This window comes from Stegostoma tigrinum, chromosome 7 (genome assembly GCF_030684315.1).
Source record: "Stegostoma tigrinum isolate sSteTig4 chromosome 7, sSteTig4.hap1, whole genome shotgun sequence".
NCBI lineage: Eukaryota > Metazoa > Chordata > Chondrichthyes > Orectolobiformes > Stegostomatidae > Stegostoma > Stegostoma tigrinum.
In genome coordinates this window covers 18,505,004-18,512,028 of record NC_081360.1, presented here as the reverse complement: position 1 = coordinate 18,512,028, position 7,025 = coordinate 18,505,004, and the positions used below count along the sequence as shown (strand labels likewise).

General features: G+C 46.5%; 1 protein-coding gene across 4 annotated transcripts in view; it reads left to right on the top strand.

Moving 5' to 3' along the window:
• Positions 1-7,025, top strand: part of LOC125453823 (collagen alpha-1(XVIII) chain-like) — a 284,767-nt gene that overhangs the window by 247,076 nt on the left and 30,666 nt on the right. The window lies entirely within an intron of this gene.

Genomic DNA, 7,025 nt, shown 5'->3' with positions numbered 1-7,025 from the left:
GGGGGAGGGGAGATTTTGAAGCTTGTGAAGTCCACTCCTCCGCCTCCGCCGCATCTGCTCCCAGGATGAGGTATTCCACTCCCGCAAATCCCAGAAGTCCATGTTCTTCAAGGACCACAACTTTCCCCCTGCAGTGGTCGAGAACGCCCTTGACCGCATCTCCCGCATTTCCCACAAGACATCCCTCACACCCCCACCCCCGCCACAACCACCCCCAGAGGATCCCCCTCATTCTCACATACCACCCCACCAACCTCCGGATACAACGTATCATCCTCCGACACTTCTGCCATCTACAATCCAACCCCACCACCCAAGCTATTTTTCCATCCCCACCCTTGTCTGCCTTCTGGAGAGACCACTCTCCCCACGACTCCCTTGTCCGCTCCACACTCCCTTCCAACCCCACCACACCCGGCGCCTTCCCCTGCAACCGCAGGAAATGCTACACTTGCCCCCACACCTCCTCCCTCACCCCCATCCCAGGCCCCAATATGACCTTCCATATCAAGCAGATGTTCACCTGCACATCTGCCAATGTGGTATATTGTATCCATTGCACCCGGTGTGGATTCCTCTACATTGGAAAAACCAAGCGGAGGCTTGGAGACCGCTTTGCAGAACACCTCCGCTCAGTTCGCAACAAACAACTGCACCTCCCAGTCGCGAACCATTTTAACTCCCCCTCCCATTCCTCAGATGACATGTCCATCATGGGCCTCCTGCAGTGCCACAATGATGCCACCCGAAGGTTGCAGGCACAGCAACTCATATTCTGCTTGGGATCCCTGCAGCCCAATGGTATCAATGTGGACTTCACCAGCTTCAAAATCTCCCCTTCCCCCACTGCATCCCAAAACCAGCTCAGTTCTTCCCCTCCCCCCACTACATCACAAAACCAGCCCAGCCTGCTTCCCTAACCTGTTCTTCCTCTCACCCATCCCTTCCTCCCACCTCTACCACACCTCCATTTCCTACCTACCACCTCATCCCGCCTCCTTGACCTGTCCATCTTCCCTGGACTGACCTATCCCCTCCCTACCTCCTCACCTATACTCTCCTCTCTACCTATCTTGTTTTCTCTCCATCTTCGGTCCGCCTCCCCCTCGTTCCCTATATATTCCAGTTCCCTCTCCCCATCCCCCTCTCTGATGAAGGGCCTAGGCCCGAAACATCAGCTTTTGTGCTCCTGAGATGTTGCTTGGCCTGCTGTGTTCATCCAGCTCCACACTTTGTTATCGCTGACTGGGCAGAGCCAGGTTTGATCATTTGACCTAATGAAGCCATGCAAGTTTTTTAAAGCATTTTGATATTTCTGTTACAGTCCTGAAGGGAAGATTGTTGTGTAGGTGAGCAGTAGTGTTGGGAACTCTGTAGTCAGGGCCACATATCTGTTCCCCCCCCCCCCCAAGGAGTGACACTCCACGATGGTGTTTTGTCTCCCTGGTGTTAGAGTCAAGGAAGAGGTCATTCTGAAAGGGGAATGATGAGCAACCAAACACTCTGATCAATATTGGTACTAACGATGTAGGCAGGAAGAGTGACGAAGTCTTGCAAAGGGAGCTAGGTAGGAAGTTGATAAACAGGACCTCTAGGCTTGTATACTTGGCATTACTTCCTGAATCGCATGCTCGTCAGGCCAGAAATAAGACATTACAACTGAATGCCTGGCTAAAGAGCTGGCATAGGAGGGAGGGCTTCAGATGTCTAGATCACTGGGATCCCTTCTAGGGTAGGAGGGCTCTGTACAAGAAGGACAGGTTGCACCTAAACTGGAGGGGCATCCTTGTAAGGAGGTGTGCTAGTGCCACTTGGGGGGGGTTTAAACTGGTGTGGCAGGGGGTGGGAACCAAAGCACTGGGTCAGCATGACAAGCAATTGAAGTAAAGAGAGAGGTTAAATCAAGTAAGTCTATGAATAAGAATCCGCATGACCAGGTTAATGAACACAGTGGGGCTGGCAGCCTGAAGTGTATTTATTTTAATACAATCTGTATAACAGGTAAGGCAGGTGGGTTTACAACCTGGATTAGTACATGGGACTACGATATGGTGGTCATTACAGAAACTTGGTTAAGAAAAGGGAAAGACTGCTTGCTCAACGTTCCAGGATTTAGATTTAGACTTCAGGTGTGATAGAGAAGGATGTAAAAGGGATGGAGGAGTTGCATTACTGATTAAGGAACATGTAATAGCTGCACAATGAGAGGACATCTTGCAAGGTTCATCCTGCAAGGCCCTAAGGGTAGAACTCAGGAAATAGGAAGATGTGATCACTCTGATGGAATTATATTGTAGGCCTCCCAGTAGCTAGGGGGAGGTAGAGGTACAGATGTGGAAGCAGATCATGGGATGATGTAAAAACAACAGGGTTGTTGTGGGTGATTTTACTTTCAAAATATTGACTGGGAGTGTCTTAATAACAGAGCCTTAGATGGGATAGAACTTTTTCAGTACATCCAGGAGGGTTTCTTGAAACAATATAGGTAGGGAAGGGGCTGCAGACCTTGTATTGGGAAATGAGTCTGGCCATATGGTCGAAGTTTCAGTGCGGGATCATTTTGGGAACAGTGATCATAATTCTGTCAGTTTTAAGATAGTTATGCAAAAGGTTATCACTGGTCCTCGGGTGAAAACTAATCTGGAGGAAAATTAATCACAACAGTATTCGGCAGGAATGGGAGAAACTGGATTGGAGGTGGGTGTTTGAGGGTACATACGTAACTAAGTGTGGAGGTCTTTTAAAGGCCAGTTGATGAGGACCAGCATCTTCCTGTTCAAATGGAAGTATGGGACTGCAAAATTTAGGAACTCTCAGATGATAAGGAAAGAAGCATATATAGGGTTCAGGAAACTGAAGTCAGACAATGTCCTTGAGCAGTATAAGGGAGGAGGAAAGAACTTAAACAAAGAATTAAGAGGGTCAATGAAGTGTCCTTGGCGAGTAGGATTAAGAAGAATCCCAAGGCATTTTATACGTTTGTAACGAGCAAGCAGATACTTAGGAAAAGGTTAGGTCCACTCAAGGACAATGGAGGGAATTTATATATGGAGCCAGAAGAAGTGTGTGAAGTCCTTAGTGAGTACTTCACATTGACAATTGCGAAAGAAGAAGACAATGCTGATGGTAAGAGTTGAGAGGATTTTACTAATATCTTGTGGCATGTCAATATGAAGAAGGAAGAGGTGTTGGGTGTCTTGAAAAACATTAAGTGAGATCAGTACCCAGGGCCTGATAGGATCTATTCCAGATACTGAGGGAGACAAAGGAGGAGACTGTTAGAGCTTTGATAGAGATCTTTGCATGCTCTTTAGCCATCGGCAAGGTCCCAGGAGACTAGAGAATAGCTAATGTTGTTTCTTTGTTTAAGAAAGGCAACAAGTCTAATCCATATCATTGAGCCATATATCAGTGGGAGGGAAATTATTGGAGAAGATTCTTAGGGACAGGATTTACTTGCATTTGGAGAAGAATGGACTTATATGATTTATTGTCACGTATACCAAAATACAGAGAAAACTTTATTTATGAGTAGTACAGGCAGATCACAGCAAGCAAAGGATGTACAGATCAAAAAGACTTAGGCTTACAGGTTACATCGTTTGAGGCTATAGTCCATTCAACAGTCTGATAACGGACGGGAAGAAGCTGTTCCTGAACCTGCTTGTGTGTGTGTTCAGGCTTCTGTATCTTCTGCCTGACAGAAGAGGTTGTAGAAGGTCATTACCAGGGTGTGATGGGTTTTGATGATGTTGGCAGCTTTTCCATGGCAGTGAGCCATGTGAATGGAGTCCATGGATGGAAGGTTGGCTTCCGTGATGGTCTGGGCTGTGCTCACCACCTGCTGTAGTGTTTTACGGTCCCGGGCACAGCAGTTGCCAGACCAGATTGTTATGCACCCGGATAGTATACTTTCAATGGTGCATCTGTAGAAGTTGGCGAGGGACCTTACAGACATGCCAAGTTTCCTGAGACACCTGCAGGAAAGAAGCATTGTTGTGCCTCTTAACTGTCACATTTATGTGGAGAGTCCTGGACAGGCCATTGTTTATTGTCACTGTAAGGATCTTGATGCTCTTCACCCTCTCAACCTCAGTTCCATTGATGTAGATGGGGACATGATCTCCTCCTTTCTTTCTAAACTCTATGATCAGTCCTTCAGTTTTGCCAACATTGAGAGACAGATTGTCTTCATTGCACCATGTCACCAAGCCCTCTACCTCCCTTCTGTATTTCATCTGATCATCGTTAGATATCCGTCCCACTACCATGGTGGTGCCATTAGCAAACTTGTAGATGGCGTATGTTCGGAATTTAGCAACACAGTCATAGGTGTACAGGGAGTACAGTAGGGGGCTAAGGATGCATCCTTGGGGGGCTCCAGTGTTGAGTGTTATTGTGGAGTAGGTAGAGTTCCCTATCCTCACTGACTGCAGCCTATGGGTCAGGAAGCTGAGGATCCAGTTGCAGAGGACAGAGCCAAAACCAAGGTCTCTCAGTTTTGAGATCAGTCTGTAGGGGCTAATGGTGTTGAAGGTGGAGCTGTAGTCCATAACCAGGAGTCTGATGTAGGTGCCTTTGTTGTCCAGAAGTTCCAGGGAAGGGTGCAGGGCTGGGGATATGGCATCCGGTGTGGACCTGTTATGTCTGTAGGGACAGTAAGCCTGGCTTTATGCAGGAGAGGTCTTGTCTTTCAAATTTGATTGGGATTTTCAAAGAAGTGAGGAAGATTGAGTGGAGGGCAGTGGACGTTGTCTATGTGGACTTCACTAAAGCATTTGACAAGGTCCCACATGGTACAAAAACAGAAGTTGCTGGAAAAGCTCAGCAGGCCTAGCACCAACGTTGAAGAAACTATCAGAGTTAATGTTTCGGGTCCGGTGACCCTTCCTCATGTTAGGCTGCTCCAGAAGACTTAAGTGCCACGGGATCCACAGAGGTTTGGTAAATTGGATACAAATTTGGCTTGGTCAAAGCAGACAGAGGGTAGTTGTGAAGTGTGAAGCTGGATGCACACAGCAGGCCAAGCAGCATCTCAGGAGCACAATTGCTGCTTGGCCTGCTGTGTTCATCCAGCTTCATACTTTATTATCTTGGATTCTCCAGCATCTGCAGTTCCCATTATCTCTGGTAGTTGTGAAGGGGTGTTTTACTGACTGGAAGTCTGTGGTCAGTGGTGTTCTGCAAGGATCAATGCTGAGACCTCTTGTTGTTTGTAATATATATATAAATGATTTGGATGAAAATGTAGGGAGTCTGATTAGTAAGTTTGCAGATGACATGAAAACTTGGTGGAGTTATGCAAAATGAAAGGATAGTTATAGGACCCAGCAGGATATAGATCAGTTAGATATTTGGGAGGAGAAATAGCAGATGGAGTTTAATCCGTACAAGCATGAAGTTGAGGTATTCTGGGAGATCAAATACAAGAGTAAAGTAAATGCTGGAGCCTTACTGATATACCGCAGGATCTTGGGATGGAAGCCCATAGCTCCCTGAGAGTGGCAACACAAGTGGATGTAGTGGTGAAGAAGAGATACAGCATGCTTGCCTTCGTTGGTCAGGGGCAGCGAGTATAAAAATTAGCAAGTCGTGTCGCAGCAATATAAATGTTCAGATAGGCCACGGTTGGAGTATTGTGAAGAGTTCAGGTGACCACACGACTGAAAGGATGTGGAGAACATGCAGAGAGGTTTGTCAGGCTGTCTGCCTGCATTGGAGTGTATCAGCCAGAAGGAAAGGTTGGGCAGACTTGGATTGTTTTCACTGGAGCACCAGGGGCCATGGGGATAAACCTGATTGAAGTCTATAGAATTATGAGAGGCATGGATAGGGTGGATAGTCGGAAGCTTTTCCCAGGGTGAAAACATCAAATACCAGGGGGCATAGGTTTAGGTGAGTGGGGGCAAGTTTAATGGAGATGTGTTAGGAACATTTTTTTAACACAGATAGTGGTGGGTGCCTGGAACCTGCTGCCAGGGGAGCTGGTACAAGCAGATACAATAGCAACATTGAAAAGGTACTTAGACAGGTGCAGGGAGTAGATATGTGCAGGCACATGGGATTAGGTTAGAATGGCATCATGGTCAAGCCAGACACGATGGGCCAAAGGGCTTATTCCTGTGCTGTACTGTTCTATGTTCAATCCATCTTTATTTCCTGGAGATTCCGGAACATTCCTGGAGGGTTGGTTAACCCCGGCCGTCCCCTAAGTTAAAGGCAGCAAACACCGCAGCGATCAGCAAGTCCCAAACAGTGCGATCTCACACCAACTTAGAGTAAAACAAAAAATATTCTCTTTCGTTATCCCCTTTCCCAGGCCGAGCAGTGGATCGATGAAGTAGAGTCCCGGTTAGAGGAATTACATTCATGTTGTCAAACTCCTCCAAAGACAGGAGCTGGGAACTCGGTTAGCTGTGAAGAAGGGGATGAGATGGCTAAGGACTGACGCTGATGACTGAGTGGTGTCAAGGGCTTGATGTGACACAACTTATCTCTGTTAGACCCTCTGCTGCAAATGTGGACATCGCTGACAAGGCCAACATTTGTAGCCAATCCCAACATTTGTTGTTGGTCCCTGATTGCCCTCGAGAAGCTGGTGGTGATGTATTAATATCTGGTGTAACTGTATGATATCACATATTAATATGATCAATAAGCATTGTGGATCCAAGATTCTGGGTGAAAAGGGATTAACTGTAAGCTCTAGAAGGAGAGTAATGAGGTTAATTTAATACCCAGCTATAAAATAAGTGAGTGAAGAAACTATCTATTCTAACATAAATATTGAAAACCCTGATAATATTACACAGGGCGAGCTGAGAGGTCACAAACTCATGTTGGACGTTTTGCATTGTAAATCAGAAAATGTTAATGTGAGCCCCGATTGTTCACCTCTGCACGGTCTCTGAGCCCAGGCTGATTACAGCGGAGTACCGGTGAGCAATGTTAATTGTTTAATTTTCACACAGTTAAGACAGAAAGGGTAAAAAGCTAAGATAACAAAGTGTGAAGCTGGATGAACA